Source organism: Henckelia pumila, chromosome 4 (genome assembly GCF_033568475.1).
Source record: "Henckelia pumila isolate YLH828 chromosome 4, ASM3356847v2, whole genome shotgun sequence".
NCBI lineage: Eukaryota > Viridiplantae > Streptophyta > Magnoliopsida > Lamiales > Gesneriaceae > Henckelia > Henckelia pumila.
In genome coordinates this window covers 54,897,687-54,916,131 of record NC_133123.1, presented here as the reverse complement: position 1 = coordinate 54,916,131, position 18,445 = coordinate 54,897,687, and the positions used below count along the sequence as shown (strand labels likewise).

The 18,445-nt window shown below is 43.4% G+C and overlaps 3 non-coding genes and 1 pseudogene across 3 annotated transcripts; all 4 read left to right on the top strand.

Moving 5' to 3' along the window:
* Positions 1-14,658: 14,658 nt before the first annotated feature.
* Positions 14,659-14,777, top strand: LOC140868329 (5S ribosomal RNA). The gene has a single exon (XR_012145752.1). It is a non-coding gene; the product is annotated as a 5S ribosomal RNA (ribosomal RNA).
* Positions 14,778-15,178: 401 nt separating this feature from the next.
* LOC140869748 (5S ribosomal RNA) lies at positions 15,179-15,297 on the top strand (annotated as a pseudogene).
* A 399-nt stretch (positions 15,298-15,696) lies between these two features.
* Positions 15,697-15,816, top strand: LOC140868233 (5S ribosomal RNA). The gene has a single exon (XR_012145660.1). It is a non-coding gene; the product is annotated as a 5S ribosomal RNA (ribosomal RNA).
* A 398-nt stretch (positions 15,817-16,214) lies between these two features.
* On the top strand, positions 16,215-16,333 carry LOC140868611 (5S ribosomal RNA). The gene has a single exon (XR_012146019.1). It is a non-coding gene; the product is annotated as a 5S ribosomal RNA (ribosomal RNA).
* Positions 16,334-18,445: the final 2,112 nt, after the last annotated feature.

Sequence of the window (18,445 nt, the reverse complement as noted above, 5' to 3'; positions counted from 1 at the left end):
TTCTTGTTTAAATCATTGAGGACACTGATTGTACCAAGTTTGGGGGGATTTTGCTTCGTGATTCAAAAGTGCTGAATTTGTTTTTATTCCTTTTTGTGTGTTTTGTTTTATTTTGTTTTTGTTTATAGTGTTCAGTCTTCTGTATTGTTTAGTGGTGGGATGCATTTGCGAGATTGGATTAGTTTGTGATCTTGTGAAAGGGTGAATTGTTGAGTGAATGTGAGTTACATCCAAGAAACCATGAAAGAAATGAAAATACATTGGCCAATGATGCAAATGATTTTTTTTTAGCTTTACTCCATGATTGAACTAAAAGAATTTTTATCAGTAAACCACTGAGATGAATGAATCCCTATACATTCTGTGCTTTTGCTTATGTCTGAATTAAAACATACAAACATAGAAGGGAATGAGGCAATTCTTGAGATCTTTGGGCTTGATTTTTATTGGAAGTATTGTATCCTTAGTTGCCCTTCGAGCTTTCACAAGATATACATGAGTACTTTGGGTACGTGATCTGAGTTGAAAATCATCGTTTTCTGTTGATGATTTTTTTTTTTTAAAAAAAAACACCGCCGGAAGCGGGGGGTTAGGCAGACCCCTACCTGTATATAAACATAAAAAAGCGATACAAATAACACCTAACGGAGGAAGGGGACTAGGCCAAGACCTCCCCAAAAAGCTATATAAAGGTAATAAGAACATCAGAACAGCTAGAGTATCGAAAAATATACAACCAAAGCATCCCTAGGAAATAAGTATAAACAAATAACATCAAAGATAGCTTACTAAGTCAACGTCAGCAGTCATCCTGGGCAGCAAAAGCTAGAAGAGAACCACAGCTCGGCCCAGCAAAATCAAAAACGGACACTGAGGCGCGAAGAGTGGCTGGTATCAACCTGTGCAGAAAAACCTAGAGGAGATCCACAACTCCAGGCCAGCAAAATCAAATCCGACACTAAAGCGCGAAAAGAGGCTGGCACCATCCAGAGCTGAACAACAAATCAAGGCTATGCAAGAAATATGTCCAAAAGTCATGATCAGCTGGGAAGTCACTATACATAGGCCGCGAGGGAAAAGAGGAGCGACCGCAAACCAGCAGGCCCAGAGCAAAAAAGCAGGAAAATGGCGAAGGAAACTCAAGCCATAACCTAACTCCCAAGAAGACTGGAAATCCAAAAAGCGAGGGGCACGAGAGACCGCCCACAAAACATCCAAACAACAGCAAGAATCAGGCAAGGAGAAGCACAGTGAACGCCTGGTGATCCATCACCCTGAAGAAGCAAAGCAAGCGACAGGGGAACAGAATAACTCCAAAAACTCCGGAAAAGGGCCGGAGAGCTGTACCTGCAAAGAAAAATAAATAGCTACATATATCTAAATCTAGGATGACCTAGACCAAAAAGGAGAGCAAACAAAGAAAAAGAAAGCCCAAGAGAAACGGCTATAAGCGAGCGTGAGGCTCTAAGAAAACCTAGATCTAAGGTAAGGAAGCCCGGAAGAGTCAGAACGGGCCAACGCAGAGATGGGAGTGGTTAAAGGAACACCAATCTCCAACAAACACTGCCTATGATCATGAGCCTTCCGCGCCAACGCATCCGCAACCGAATTCCCTTCCTGATAGATATGCGAGAAATGAACCGGCCTATTCCGCACCAAAACACGCGTCCTCGAAACAATATGGTCCAAATCCCAACGGCACCTCCGAGATCTAAGAATCTGAATGGAAATCTGGGAATCAGTCTCAATCCAAAGGGGAAAAAGGTTAAGGTCAGAACAGAGAAGAATACCCCTCCAAATCGCCCAGAGTTCTGCACGGACATTGGACCCCAAACAAATAAACTCACTAAAAAATGCCAAGACCCTACCAGAAGAATCCCGGACAACCACCCCCCCCCCCCACAGACGACTCACCCGGGTTACCTCTCGAGCTCCCATCCACATTGAGCTTGAAGGACCCAGGTGGAGGCCTCAACCAATGGACGATTGCAGTCTTGTGAATCCGTTGGAGGCCGACCAAAATGCCCATCTTCCTCGCAGCCTGCAAAGCCCCCAACCAAAGACGAGGCTTGATAACAGTTGCGGAATGAGCAAGTCTCAAATAAGACAAAATTTGGAACTTAACCTTCTCCGCAAAGTAGGGTAAGTGACGGTGCTTAGTATCATTGCGTGCAGTCCAGAGGAACCAAAGCACAACAAAAGGAATGAATTCCCTCACATTACCCCCCGGAGACCACTCGCGACCCCTTTTCCAAGCACTGAGAAACAGACTAAAGTTCTCAGTGGCAGAGATGCGAACTCTAAAGATGGCCCCAAAGAAATGCCACATAGAGCGGGCGATGGGACCGTCGATGAAAATGTGAGTGAATGTCTCCGAAATCTCACAGCACTGGCACTTGGACACAAGGGAGAAACCCCGCTGTTGGAGCACCTCATCCACAGGCAACCACCGATGCCAAAACCTCCACAGAAAGAAGGACATGGTGGGCCTCATCCAGCGTCCCCAACAGGGATTAAAGATATCCGAGACCGAGCCTCTCGATGTGACCTGCTCCCAAGCAGATCTCACAGAAAAGGCACCATCGGTGCTGTGGATCCAGATAGTCGCATCCGGCTCATCCACCAAAACAGGAATCTGAACGATCTCCTCCGCCACCGAGGGAGCGACAACAGTGAAAAGGAGATCAAAATCCCAGTCTCCCTCCAAAAGGAAGCTAAAGACACGCACACACCGATCCCCTCTGACATTACACCTGCTCGACAAAGGGGCATCACCCAACCAAGTATCATCCCAAAAAGAGACATCCCCAAGACCAATCCTCCACCGGATACCAGGCTCCGCACGAGGTCTAATCTGGAGCAAGCGCCTCCAAGTGCGGGAAATGGCTCCACGAGAAGGAGCACAAATAGGGCTGACAGTCCGGCAATACTTCCTCGAAAGGAATCTCGCCCAGAGAGAGGAACCCTGCCGAAATCTGAACCACAGCTTCATGGAAAAGCTGTCAACAATGTCCTTGAGCCTGCGAAAACCCAGACCTCCTTCTTTCACAGGGAGACAAGCGCGAGACCAGCGGGCCCAGTGCCACTTCTTCTCTAAGGGTCTGGAGCCCCAAAGAAAAGCATTGAAAATACGCTCCAATTTCTCCAACACAGCCAAAGGAGGCTGGATCACCTGGCAGAGATAGATCGGGATCGAAAGGAGCATACTGCGGATCAGCGTCATCCTACTCCCAGGAGCAAGGGAACGGGACTCCCAGCCCTCCAGCTTTTTCCGGACCGACTGCAGAAGAGGCTCAAAGAGAGAGCACTTGCGGTTTCCACGGAAAAGCGGAGCTCCAAGGTATTTCAAGGGCAGCTGCCCCTCTGCAAATCCAGTGATTTGCAGCAAACGGGAGCGGCGACGAGCGGTCCAGCCCGGAGGGAAGATCATAGCACTCTTGGCCACATTAACGAGCTGGCCCGAGCAATTTTCATAGTGAGCCAGAAAATATTTGAGACGCTGAAGACCACGGGATCCCCCATTGGCAAAAATAATGACATCGTCAGCATAGGCCAAATGGGAAATCGGCAAATCACACCCAGACCGATACCTCAAACCAGCATGCTGGAGGAACAACCAGTCCAAGCCACGGGACAGATACTCCGCTCCAAGAACAAAGAGGAGGGGAGATAACGGGTCACCCTGTCTTAGGCCCCTCGAGGAAGCAAAGAAACCAGCAGGGGTGCCATTGACATTAACCAAGAACTTGCAAAAAGAAATGCAAGCCCTCACCATTCTCACAACCTGCTCCAAAAAACCAAACCTTCGGAGGACATCCAGAAGAAAAGACCATTGGACTCTATCATAGGCCTTAGCCATGTCCAATTTCAGAATGACATTACCACCACGGGCAGGGAGATTAAGACTGTGAGTGAGCTCATGCGCTAGAAGGATATTGTCAGCAATCATCCGCCCCGGCACAAAGCCACTCTAACTCTGAGAAATGAGTCTCCCCACCACCGACCGCAGACGAGAGTATAAAAGCTTTGAGATAATCTTGTTGGAAACATTACACAAGCTGATGGGACGGAAGTCCGTCCAAGCTTGCGCACCCTCGACTTTGGGGATCAAAGTGATCGTGGTGGCAGTGAAGCCCTGGGCATAAGAGAGCCCCGAAAGAAATCAAGGACAACGTTCATGACATCATGCTGCACAAAATCCCAGCAGCTCTGAAAAAAAACCGAAGAAAACTCATCGGGGCCCGCCACACTATCCCGAGGGATGGAAAAGACGACAGCACGAACCTCCTCCAAGGAAGGTGCGGCGGCAAAGCTATGGTTCTCCTCCTCCGAAATCTCCGAGGAGAAGCCAGAAAAATCTGGAAGATCCAGGACAAAAGGATCTCCAATGAGGAGGCGCTCGAAATAGGCAGCCCCAGACTGCTTGATGAGACCAGGAGAGGTGAGGCAATTACCATCCTCCCAAATATGAAAGATCTTATTAACCACATTCTTCTTCTTCACCATGTTGTGGAAAAGCTTCGTATTCCTCTCCCCATCCTCAAGCCAATTACAAGCAGCTTTCTGCTTCCAAAAATCCGCTTCCATAGCGGTGACTCTAGATAGCTCCTCATTGCATCTGGACAAGAGGGTCCAGCTATGCTCAGAGGGATCCGCTTCACAGGAAGCCTCAACCAGTCTAACCGACCTCTCCGCCTCAGCGATCTTATCAAAAGGGTTCCCAAAAACATCCCGGTTCCACCACTTGAGGTGGCCCTTCAACCGTTTCAGCTTGGCAAAGAGCCTGGGCATGCCTTGCAAAGAGCAAGGCATGTTCCAGTTCAGCCTGACGGTTTGAAGGAACCCCGGGTGCCGAGTTCACATGCTCTGGAACCGAAACGAGCTCGGCCCCCGAGCAAAGACAGGAGCAGACACCAAAAGAGGACAATGATCCGAAACCGTGCGACTGAGGTGTTCAACCCTGATAGAGTTGAAATGGTCAACCCAATCCACAGAAACAAAAACTCTATCAAGACGCTTCCAAATGTACTTATTCGTCCAAGTGAACGAAGAGCCCTCAAAACCAGCGTCAACCAGCGTAGACTCCAAAACAAAATGATTAAACTCGTCCATGGGGAGCTGCCTCCCACCAGAAGAGCCAAGACACTCGGAGGCATCCCTCACGACATTAAAATCCCCCCCGACAAGCCAAGGACCACCAACAGGCTTGACCTGCAGCAAAGAAGCCCACAAGTCGCACCGTAAAATGTAGTCACACTTGGCATACACGAAAGAGCAAAAAACATGGGTCGGAAAAAAAGGAGCCGACACGCGAAGATGGAGGAACTGAGCGTGATCAAGGACACACTCCGCCTTCACATCGTCCGCCAAAAAAACCCAAATATGACCAAAGACATTCGACAGAACTCTCTGGAAACCAAGGCGACGGGTCATGAAGCGCTGGTCAAGTGTAATCACCGGCTCCAAGATAGCCAAGATCTTGACACGCTTCTCTTTCACCAAGGCATGAAGCCTCTCCTTGGACTCAGAGCTCCTGAGTCCCCTGATGTTCCAAATTAGGCACTGCATTTGGAACGGGTGGAGTAAGGCCCCGTCTTCTTTCTAGGCTCCTGGCGAGTCTGCTGTTGCTTCGTGTCAGAACGAAGCGTTCTCTTGGAGGGTGAGACAGAGAAATCAAAATCCTCATCATATCTCCCAAAATCTCTCCCATCACACGATTCAGTCCCACAGAAGGAACTTGAGTCGTCCTCGCTGACAAACTCAGTGATCGGATCAACGTCCTGACAAATAGTACCCTTATGAGAGACAAGCCCCTCAAAGGACGGGGCGGAGGACTCCACAGGAGTCCCAGGAAGCGAGGGGATGGAGTGGCTACTGTGATTCAAAGTACAAGTATCAGTAGCCTCAAAGGCAGGCACAGGAACAACCTGCGGAAAACCAAGCTCCATCTCACCAACCACTGAAGAGGCACTAACCTCTTCCTCCACCTGACGAGCCCAAGAAAGGGCCAAGCAGGGGTCAGATCCCTCATGGGGAGTGACAACAGACTGCGGGTCACGAGCACCAGCATCTCCTCCCATCGCAGTATCACTGGACCCAGAAGCAATGTCCTTAACAACATCTCCATCCACATGGAGATCTGGACTCTGCTCAGTAGACTCGAAAGGAGCCTCAGTCCTCAACTCAGAGCGACAAAGATCAGGCTCCTCAGGTAAAGACTCAAGAACTTGGAAGGCATTCTGATTACGCGGGACAGCCTGAGGAGGTGGCCGCCGCCGCTGGTTACGCCTTCTCTTCTTGGTGGTCCAATTGCCCGCCCCGGGGGCAAAAGGAGCAGGGCCTTCCGGGGCCACTGAAGGACCCGCCTCCTGAGACTGCGTAGGAGGGTTCCCGATCACAACCTTTTCCTTCCCAACGGAAGGCTTTGGACGAGGAGGTCTTAGGTTCTTCCCGTGGGAATAGCACACAGAGGTAGAATGACCCAACATCTTGCAATCAGTGCAGAAGGACGGGACCTTCTCATAAACTACCTCTATCTCTTGGGTGTGCTCACCCCATCCAACCCACACATTCTTAATTCGCTCGTCAAGCACGTTCATTTCCACACAAACACGGGCAAAATCCCCTCTCGATCTCTCTGCCGTATGCTCATCCAATTTAATTGGATTCCCAAGAATTTTGGCGATAGCATACAGGCTCTTCTTGTTATATAAGTGCAATGGAAGCTCAGGAAATCGGACCCAGACAAGGGCAATAGGCGACTCTGCCTCAAACTTGAATTCAGGGGTCCACTTGGAAAAGCGGATCCCAACTGCTCCCACAAAAATCTCTCCCTTCGTCCAAAGACAAGCAAAATCCTCTTCACAAGAAAGAGTGATGACCAAATATCCCCGAGGGAGGAATTTCAGAGTAAAAGAAGTCTTAAAACCCATTTGAGAAAAGGAAGTTGAAATCATGCTATTGGGAGCAGTGGACCGATTCCCCGTAATTTTGCCCACCAAGGCAAACTTAAAAGGCTCAATAAGGGAAAAAATTACCTCATCCGGGAATTGAATACCCGGTTTTCCATCCCGAAAAGTCGGCTCCGGAAGATCCTCCATTGAATTGATCACATCTGGAAAGCTCTTCCTCGAAGCTTGAGGAGATGGAGGCGCTAAAGCATCCCGAAAAGAAACAGGGACTGAATCAACAATTTTGGAGCTAGAGTTGACTGGCTGGTCAACAATTTTGACTTGAACATCACCAATTTGGACTTGAGGGTCCAATTCAACCATTTGAAGGTCCACATCACCAATTTTGACTTCAGAGTCAATAATTTTGACCGGGTTGACCACATGGTCAACAATTTTGACTGCATTGATCGAGGGGTCAACAATTTTGACCGAGTTGACCAAGTCAACCATTTGACCATGACCAAGTCCAATTTTGACCATGGAGTCAATGATTTTGACTGGGTTGACCATGCTTTGACCAGATGAGTTGACACAATGAGTGCGGCCGTGTGACTCGTCCGAGTTGACTCGTAAGTCACCAGCCGGAGTACCACCGAGGGCCGGCGAGGTGGTGGAGAACACAAATTTGGGGTCCATGTGAGCAGACTCGGGCGGCGGAGGGGGAAAAATCACCTGACTCGGTGAGAAACTCGGCCAAGAACCTTGAATTTGGGCGTTTCCGATCGGGGCCATGGAACTCGAAATTGAAGGGATAGATACGACGGTAGGGACAAGGGAAGGCTGAGGGAGGAAGGAATTTGAAAAAGGATGAACCACGGCGGAGTAATTGGGAAAGCAACCAGACGGAGCTAGGGTTTGAAGGCCGTGGTTCTCAGATCTGAAAACTAGCTCCGGAGGTGGCAAATTATGGAACGGGGTGGGGGTCATCTGGAACAAAATTGGATGAGGATTCCATATCGGGCCTTGGAAAGGGCTGTAACAGCCTGAGCTCGTCGGAATCGCAGAAACAAAATACGGGCTCGGCGTGAACAGTACTTGCGAGCCTTCAGATCCCGAGCCCGTCGAATCCAGGGAAAGAGAGACAGCGGGGGATGTCTTAAAAGAATCAGGAGGAAGAGGCGAGTCCAATGCATGGTCTGGAACGCCGGAAAAAGTCACGGCCGGGGAGATGGTCGGAGAAGACGACGGAATCGCGAATTCGGACACCCTTTGAGGCACAATACGGGCAATACTGAGATTAGGGATGATTTAGGCATTTTTTTCTGAATTCGTTTGAGCCTTTCAAGCTACCTTATTAATTTTATCCCTAGTACCTTGTTTGAGCTTTATCTGAAAATCGAATGGCATGCGTGTAAATGTGTGATTATACCCCCATTCGTGATTATTTCAAGGTCCTACATTGACTACCCGATAGCTTATACACTAATTCCTACCTTTAAGAGAGTAATTTGAATGCTAAATTGTGATATGCTCCTAGTTTTATTTGTGAAAAAATGGAATGGTGTGATGATGAATTGAAAGATGCAAAGAGGTAGTAGAAAAAAAAAAGTTGAAATTGTTGGGAAAAAGAAAAAAAAAAGTTGTGAAAAAGAAGAATGAAGAAAGTTGAAAAAAAATGAAGTGAATTGAAGAAGAAAGAATGTGAAATTGTTAATGAAAAAGGAGTTGAAGTTAGATTGAGCATGAATATGAATTACTCCTTATTTTGAATTCTTTTCCTTCATTTGTAGCCATGAGCCAGACCTTACATTTTAAGCTAATTAAGTCCTATTGACCGAGTCTCAGTTGCCCAATATACTAGTGAAGAAGGGTTGCGAGAATCTAGCTTATGGATGATTGATTGACACTCTTAATGAATATGAATTTTTGACCGAAACACGCACACAAGTTTCTTTTGTGAAATAACCTGATTTTTGCGTGGGTTTCAAAAGTAATTATCCTGTGTTTGATCCTTTCACCTGTTAAAGTCCTCCTGATATATGAATGTGTGAATTGAGTTAGATAAGAGTATTTTGCACGTGAGTTGCGGGATTTGTAAGTTTTGGAGGTCATAAACTTGTGTTTGAAAAATGATAGTTTGATATGATTGGATGAAATTTTCTGAATATTTTGCTAAGGCCATTATTTCATAGTATTTCTTGGTTGGTCTTGATTTGTTGATTGGAATAGTTAGTGTTTTGTGTTTGAGTCTTGAATGATTTTTGCTCGGGACTAGCAAACATTTAAGTTTGGGGGAATTTGATAAGTGCCTTTTGTGCACGTAATTTGTGTTGATATTATTGGATAATTGCTTGGTTTCGAGCTGTATTATGTGGAAGTTGTTGTTGTTTTTGTTGGATATCAGGAATTACAGGAAATAATGAATGTATGATAGAAGAAATCATAGAAGTCAAGAAAAGAGCGAAGCAAGCGAAGATGGTTCGTAGTTTGAAGAAACCTGGATAGACGACTATGCGCGCCTGCGCCTGTCGTGGTGCGCCCGCGCGTCAACTGAAGTGAAACTCAACAATTTTTCCACAGGAAGCTATGCGCGCCCGATCTTGGTGTGGTGCGCCCGCGCATGAAGTCGAGTTACTAAGTGTCTGAGAGAGTGTACTATGCGCACCCGCCTCTCCTGTGGTGCGCCCGCGCGTCGTAGTCTATATGACGAAGTGCTGTGTTTAATTTTGGGAATTTTTGGATACTTTTGGAAGGTGTTTGGATGAATCTTAAGGGTGTATTTAAGGGTTTTTCAGACCAAATGAGAGGGGAGAAGCGGCCACTACACAAAAATAATCTTGAGAGAAAAGTCGTTTAAGTTTCGATCGAGATTTGGAGTTGCTTGGAACGAAGACGAAGACTTTTCAACCGGACACGGAAGAAAGACTTCGGATTTGTTATATTTACTTTATTTATTTCTTTTGAGATTGAATTATGTTTGAATTTCTGAACATGATTTATGTTGCTATGAATTTTATTATGAACTAAACTTTTTAAGTCTAGAGGTCGATGTAGCCTGGTCAAGACATATTTATGAATTGTTGATTTTAATGAATTGAGTTCTTCTAAATTAATTGTGATTCTAGGTTTGATAGTCTTTTCAATTTACTGGCCATAAATTGATTTATCATATTTATTCAGAATCCGGCACTCGGGAGAGGGGATTTAGAATATGATCAATAGAATTCACACTTTTAATAGTTTATATGACTCGGGAGAGCTTATAACTTTAATAGAATCTAAAAAGAACATTGTTTCACACATATCATTACAAGTAGATTTTTTATAGGGATATTGAAATCGATCTGTAATTGATACATTCTATTTGATACTCGGGAGAGGGAAATAGTATAATCTATGTGTTCTTGGTTATTAATTTAAATGAATTCATGAAAATAGATTGATTGGGATTGAATATTGTTGAGACCAGGTGAAATCAAACCTCTAGACTATTTTTTTCTCTGATTGATAATCTCTAAAGGATTGTGTTTGTGCGCGCTTTTCAATTTTCTCTATTTATTTAATTTGTCATTAACCCCTCTAAAGTTTAAATTTCTAAATAAAATTAAGACTATTTTAATTGCAAGTATTGAATATTTTCAAATTATTCCCTGTGGGATCGACACTCTCTCTTTCACTTTACTAAAACTTGACACTCGTACGCTTGCGAGTATTTTTCACAACAAAAGTCGGTGAGAATTGGGCTAGGAATAGGCGAGATCAAGAGGGTGGGAGAAATAGAAGAGAAGCAAGGCGTGGAAGATACATTGATGGGGGAAGAGAAGATGGGAATATTAGTGGGATTAAGATGAAAATTCTTTCTTTTCATTGGAAGGCTGATCCAGAGGCTTATTTGGAGTGGGAGATGAGAGTGGAGTCCATATTTGACTGCCACAACTACAGTGATGCGAAAAAGATAAAATTGGCGGTTGTTGAGTTTGTGGATTATGCTCTTATTTGGTTGTATCAGTTTGTTATTTCTAGGATGCGAAATCGAGAGCATCCTATTGAGACATGGGAGGAGATGAAGCAAATTTTGCGGAAGAGATTTGTACCGAATTACTACTATCGTGACATGTTTAGGCTGCTACAAAATTTGAAGCAAGGTCCAAAGAGTGTTGAAGATTATTTCAAGGAGTTGGAAGTTACTATGATCCGGGCTAATATTGAAGAGGATCGTGAAGCAACTATGGCTCATTTCTTATGTGGTTTGAATAGGGAGATTCAAGATCAAGTGGAGCTTAGATATTGCATGGATCTTGAGGAGATGGTGCAAATTGCCATGAAATTAGAACAACAACTTAGAACAAGGGGCATGGGTCGAAATTCTACTGTTGGAGGTTCTTCTACTCCTTGGCGTCCAAACGTTGGCAAACGAGAGGATGTCAAGCTGGTGTCCAAGCCAAAAATTGACACCAAGCAAGAAACACCAAAGCAAGGAGTGCAAGGTAAATCTGAAACTCCTATTAATCGTTCTAGAGATATCAAATGCTTTAGATGTCAAGGTGTTGGACATATTGCTAGTCAGTGTCCAAATAAAAAAATTATGATTATGAATGCTTGTGGTGAGTTTGAGTCGGAGAGTGAGGAGGAGAATTATCATGGTATTCTTGCGTTGGAGGATCCCGATGATGAGGGATATGATGCGGTGGTTGGAGAGTTATTGGTGACTAGGAGAGTTTTGAATGTGCAACAAAAAGAGGAGGAAGAAAATCAAAGAGAAAATTTATTTCATACTAGATGTTTTGTGAAAAATAAAGTGTGCAGTGTCATTATTGATGGGGGGGAGTTGTAATAATGTGGCGAGTAGTGAGCTTGTTGAAAAATTGGGTTTGCCTACTTTAAAACATTCTCAACCATATAGATTGCAGAGGTTTCATGATAGTTCGGAGGTGAGAGTGACTAGGAAAGTTGTGGTACCTTTTTCCATTGGTAAGTATGAGGATGAAGTTTTGTGTGATGTTGTTCCTATGCAAGCTTGTCATATATTGTTGGGAAGGCCGTGGCAATTTGATAGGAAGGTAACACATGATGGTTTTAAAAATCGTTATTTTTTTACTATGAAAAAAGAGTCTATTGTATTGTTGCCTATGACTCCAAAGCAAGTATCGGAGGATCATTTGAAAAAGAAAAAGAAATAAGAGGCCGAAAAAAAGAGTGAACAAAAAAGTGAGATGGGTTTAGAAAAAAAGAATGAAAGATAAATAGATGAGAAAAAAATTGAGAGGAAAGAGGCCGATAAAAAAAAATATATGGCCCAAAAGAGTGAGTTGCGAGAGATTTTACATGTGCATACTCCACTTGTGTTGATTTTCTATAAGGAGATTCTCCTTAACACAAGTGATATAGCCGAAAATCTTCCGAGTAGTGTTATTTCTCTCTTGCAGGAATTTGACGAATTATTTCCGGAGGATCTACCTTCAAGGATTACCACCTTTGAGGGGAATTAAACATCAAATTGATCTTGTGCCCAGAAGTGCATTGCCGAATCATCCAGCTTATAGGAGTAACCCGGAGGAAACAAAAGAGCTACAAAGGCAGGTAAGTGAACTTCTCGATAAGGGATTTATGCATGAGTCTATGTCTCCTTGTGTTGTACCTGTTTTGTTGGTTCCTAAGAAAGATGGTTCATGGAGAATGTGTGTTGATTGTAGAGCCATTAACAATATTACCATCAAGTATAGGCATCATATTCCTAGATTAGATGATATGTTGGATGAATTGTATGGTTCTAGCATCTTTAGTAAAATTGATTTTAAAAATGGTTACCATCAAATTCGGATGAGAGAAGGTGATGAATGGAAAACTGCTTTAAAACTAAGTATGGGTTGTATGAGTGGTTATTTATGCCATTTGAGTTAACTAATGCACCTAGTATTTTTATGAAATTGATGAATCATGTTTCGCGTGCTTATATTGGAAAATTTGTTGTGGTATATTTTGATGATATCTTGGTGTACAACAAAAAATTGAATGAGCATGTTGAACACTTGAGAGTTGTGCTAATCACACTAAAAGCTGAACACTTGTATGCTAACTTGAAAAAGTGTGCGTTTTGTACAAACGAGCTTGTGTTTCTTGGTTTTGTTGTGAGTGCTCAAGGTGTCAAAGTTGATGAAGACAAGGTAAGTGCAATTCGAGATTGGCCAACGCCTACTTCTATTGGTCAAGTTCGAAGTTTTCATGGTCTTGCAAGTTTCTATAGGAGATTTGTGAAGGATTTTAGCACTTTGGCGGCTCCTATGACTGCGGTGATCAAGAAGAACGTTCCATTCCATTGGGGCGAGGAGCAAGAGAAGTATTTTGATATTATTAAGAAAAAATTAATTAATACTCCTTTATTTGTATTGCCTGATTTTTCTAATACATTTGAAATTGAATGTGATGCGTCAGGTGTAGGGATTGTATGTGTTTTGATGCAAGGAAGACGACCAATTGCATGCTTCAGTGAGAAGCTAAGTGGAGAAGCTAAGTGGGTGGCGTTTGTAAAGACTTTTCCCTACATTATCAAGTACAAGCAAGGGAAGGAAAACGTGGTAGCGGATGCTCTATCACAAAGGTATGTGCTTCTATCTACTCTAGATTCTATGTTTTTGGGATTTGAGTATGTGAAGGAGTTGTATGCTAGTGATCTTGATTATGGTAAAATTTATGCGTCATGTTTTCATGGTCCAAAAGATAAATTTTTCATGCATGATGGATATTTGTTTAAGGAAGATACGCTATGTGTGCCTAAATCGTCTATTCGTGAATTACTTGTTAGAAAATCACATGGGGGTGGTTTAATGGGACATTTGGGTGTGGCTAAAACTTATGATACTTTGCATGAACATTTTTTATTGGCCACATATGAAGCATGATGTTGAGAATATTTGTGAGAGATGTGTGACTTGTAGGAAAGCTAAGTCTAAGACACAACCACATGGATTGTATACTCCACTTCCCATTCTTATTGAACCATGGGTAGACATTTCTATGGATATTTTTTTAGGATTACCAAGGTCTAATAAGGGGAGGGATTCTGTGTTTGTGGTGGTTGATCGATTTTCAAAGATGGCTCATTTTATTGCATGTCATAAATCCGATGATGCATCTCATGTTGCGGACTTGTTCTTTAATGAAATTGTTAGATTGCATGGCATGCCTAGGAGTATTGTGTCTGATAGAGATACTCGTTTCTTGAGCTACTTTTGGAAAACATTATGGTGCAAACTTGGTACTAAACTACTATTTTCGACTACATGTCATCCTCAAACGGATGGTCAAACTGAGGTTGTTAATAGGACATTAGGAACTTTGTTGCGTGCTATAATTAAAAAGAATTTGAAGAGTTGGGAAAAATGTTTGCCATTTGTTGAGTTTGCATATAATCGTAGTGTGGCCGTCCTATTCCCGACTCTTTCAATCCAATCCGCGGATAGAAAAGATTCAATAGACTGAATCACATGACATGGACATGCGATTTGGGTGACGGTGGCCGCTTTGGTGGGTCCAGGCGTGCCCTATGGGAAAAAAGACCCGAAAGACCATCTTCGGGTTGGAATTTGAGCATCTCCGTCTCTTTGACCGAGATGCGCGCTGTAGGTATCGAGACGAGCTTCGCATGAGCAGGATGAAGCTCCCGTAACTCTCAGCTGATCGAAAGTTATGTCCGTTTAAAATTGCAGCGACTGTTCCTCCGATCCGCAATTCGAGAGACAAAACAAGAAAGAATTCATTCACTGTTGGGTGCGATTATACCAGCACTAATGCACCGGATACCATCAGAACTCCGAAGTTAAGCGTGCTTGGGCGAGAGAAGTACTAGAATGGGTGACCCCCTGGAAAGTCCTCGTATTGTACCCCTTTTTCATTAATTTCTTTTTTTATTACTCGTACTTCTTGTTCCTCTGATTCCTCTCCGTCCTCTTTCCGACTCTTACAGTCCAATCCTCAGATAGAAAAGATGCAATAGACTGAATCACATGACGTGGAAGTGCGATCTGGGTGACGCGGGCTGCTTCGGTGGGTCCTAACGCGCCATACGGGAAAAAACGACCAGAAAGACCATCTCCGGGTTGGAATTTGACCGTCTCCGACTCTTAGATCGAGATGCGCGTTGTAGGTATCAAAACGAGCTTCGCGTGAGTAGAGTGAATCTCCCGTAACTCTCAGCCGATCAAAAATTATGTCCGTTTGAAAGTGCAGCGCCTGTTACTCTGGTCCGCAATTCGAGAGACAAAACAACAAAGAATTCATTTACTGTTGGGTGCGATCATAACACCACTAATGCACCGTATCCCATCAAAACTCCGAAGTAAAGCGTGCTTGGGCGAGAGCAATACTAGGATGGGTGACCCCCTGGGATGTCCTCGTGTTGTACCCCTTTTTCATTAATTTTTATTTTATTACTCGTACTTCTTGTTCCTTCGATTCCTCGCCGTCCTATTCCCGACTCTTTCAGTCCTATCCGCGGATAGAAAAGATGCAATAAACTGAATCACACGACGTGGACGTGCGATCTGGGTGACGCGGGCCGCTTCGGTGGGTTTCAGCGCCCCCTACGGGAAAAACGACCCGCAAGACCATCTATGGGTTGGAATTTAAGTGTCTTAGGCTCTTAGACCGAGAAGCGTGTTGTATGTATCGAGACGAGCTTCGCGTGAGCTGGCTGAAGCTCCCGTAACTCTCAGCCGATCGAAAGTTATGATCGTTTGAAAGTGCAGCGCATGTTCCTCCGATCCGCAATTCGAGAGACAAAAATATAAAGAATTCATTAACTGTTGGGTGCGATCATACCAGCACTAATGCACCGGATCCCATCAAAACTCCGATGTTAAGCGTGCTCGGGCGAGAGCAGTACCAGGATGGGTGACCCCCCTGGGAAGTCCTCGTGTTGCACCCCTTTTTCATTAATTTTTTTTATTACTCGTACTTCTTGTTCCTCCGATTCCTCACCGTCATATTCCCGACACTTTCAATCCAATCCGCGGATAGAAAAGATTCAATAGACTGAATCATACAACGTGGACGTGCGATTTGGGTGACGGTTGCCGCTTTGATGGGTCTCAGCGCGCCCTATGGGAAAAAAAGACCCGAAAGACCATCTCCGGGTTTGAATTTGAGCATCTCCGTCTCTTAGACCAAGATACGCGTTGTAGGTATCGAGACGAGCTTCGCGTGAGCAGGCTGAAGTTCCCGTAACTCTCAGCCGATCGAAAGTTATGTCCATTTGAAAGTGCAGCGCTTGTCCCTCTGGTCCGCAATTCGAGAGACAAAACAAGAAAGAATTCATTCAGTGTTGGGTGCGATCATACCAGCACTAATGCACCGGATCCCATCAGAACTCCAAAGTTAAGCTTTCTTGGGCGAGATCAGTACTAGGATGGGTTACCCCCTGGGAAGTCCTCGTCTTGCACCCCTTTTTCATTAATTTCTTTTTTTATTACTCGTAGTTCTTGTTCCTCCGATTCCTCGTTGTCCCATTCCCGACTCTTACAGTCCAATTCTCGGATAGAAAAAATGCAATAAACTGAATCACACAACGTGGACGTGCGATTTGGGTGATGCGGGCCGCTTCGGTGGGTCCCAACACGCCATACGGGAAAAACAACCCAAAAAACCATCTCTGGGTTGGATATTGACCGTCTCCATCTCTTAGACCGAGATGCGTGTTGTAACGCCCGGAATTATTTAATTTTAATCCGAGAATAATTAATTTGGGAATATTTGGAGTTTTGATTTAAATTCTAATATTCTTAAATTGATTAGGATTGAAATTGAATTAAATGAGAAGCTGAGGACCAAATTGCAATTTTTGAATAGTTGAGGGGCTAAAGTGCAATTATTATTGAAGTTATCAGAATTTGGAAGTGAATACTCAGCATGCACGTGTGATTCACATATTTCATCAGAAAAAAAAAAAAGAAACCGAGAGAAGGAACAAGGAATAGCTTCACCATTTTCTTCATCTTCAAATTGAGATATCATTGGATCCGGGTATCCGTTTTTTATTCCGAAAGATGTTCTGGAATCCTTGCAATGAGACCTTCGATTTGATGTAAGTTTTCTGTTCTTTCATTATGGTTTGAGAAGTCGAAACTGGCAGATATCAGATGTGGTTATGAATTGTTGTTGATGAGCTTCTATACCTTGTTTTCTTGAAGGTGGGTTGAGGAATGATTGTTGTATCATGTTCTTATGATTTCCCAGCTATGATTAGATTTATATACCTGCTGATATGTTGAGGATTATGTTGGTTTTGAAGCTTATACAACTGATATTGTTATAGTTGCATTCGGGATTGCCGAGTTTATACCGATATGCCGACGAACTTTTGATTTGAAGTGTTTTGCTATCTTATGTTTGGGCTGATATTGAGATGAGCTTAAGCTGGTGTTCTTTGGCAATTATGTTGTGGTTTCAGCTTATAAACAGGACGCATCGACTTGATAATCTTGACTTCGAAACCGATAGAAGAAAGCACAAGGTTGGTAGAGTTTTGCCTTGACGTTTGAGTTGAAAATTGAGCAGATTTTGGATTAGGCTTATGAATGATACTTGTACAGATTTTGACAAGCTTGAAGACACCATAACCCTCACATTTGAAAGGTAAAAGTGGACTACTACTTGAATGGGATTATAACTCGAGATGGTTTGTATCGAGTTTCCTAAATCACATACTTGTTTGCTTAATTGCTTTTCTTTGCTCTTCTATGATTTATTGAATAAGTATTAGATGTTAATGAATGCTCTTGTGATGATATATATTGCATTCATCTTGAAATACATATTCTTTGATTTTGAAATGAACGGAAACATTTGAATAGACGATTTGAGGGATTATATATGTATGGCCTGGGTGGTTGACGTAGCCTAGCGTCTGAAATTCATATGTAGTGGCTTCAAAGTCTAGAGAAGTAAGATAAGTAGCCCTACCTCGATTGGGAGAGTCGGTGGTTAGCTATGATATCTTCTTCTCGGGATCCCAACCAACGAGATAAGAGATGAACCTTGTTTTAAAACATGCATTGTCTTTATTTATATCATGAGCATGATATATGTTTTATATGCATGTTTAGTTGCTTTTACTAGGAAATCTATTTCTCACCGGAGTTATTCGGCTATTGTTGTGTTGTATGTGTCATGGAAATAGGCGGGAGTGGAACTGGGCAAAAGCGAACTTGAAGGACAAGGGATGAGAAGAATAGCGTGATGATCCGAGTTTAGATGATTGTGAGCTGTCTATGTTAGAGTTGAGTTCAAAGACATGATCATGTTATAGCTACTTGTACCAAGATTTGTTGATAATAAGTTGTTGTCTTGTTTATGTATATAGGATTTGGAAAGATGTGTAAATCCTTAAGACAACATGATGTATCATGATGATTCTTGTATGATATGTAATTCTAGCATGAGACTTTATTCAAGTATATGGTGATCTTGTTCTTATTTAACTATATCTTGTTTAGGATATATGTTAGTTGTGGTTATAAGATTGAATTGTTAGTGTTCAATTATGCCATGAAGTACTT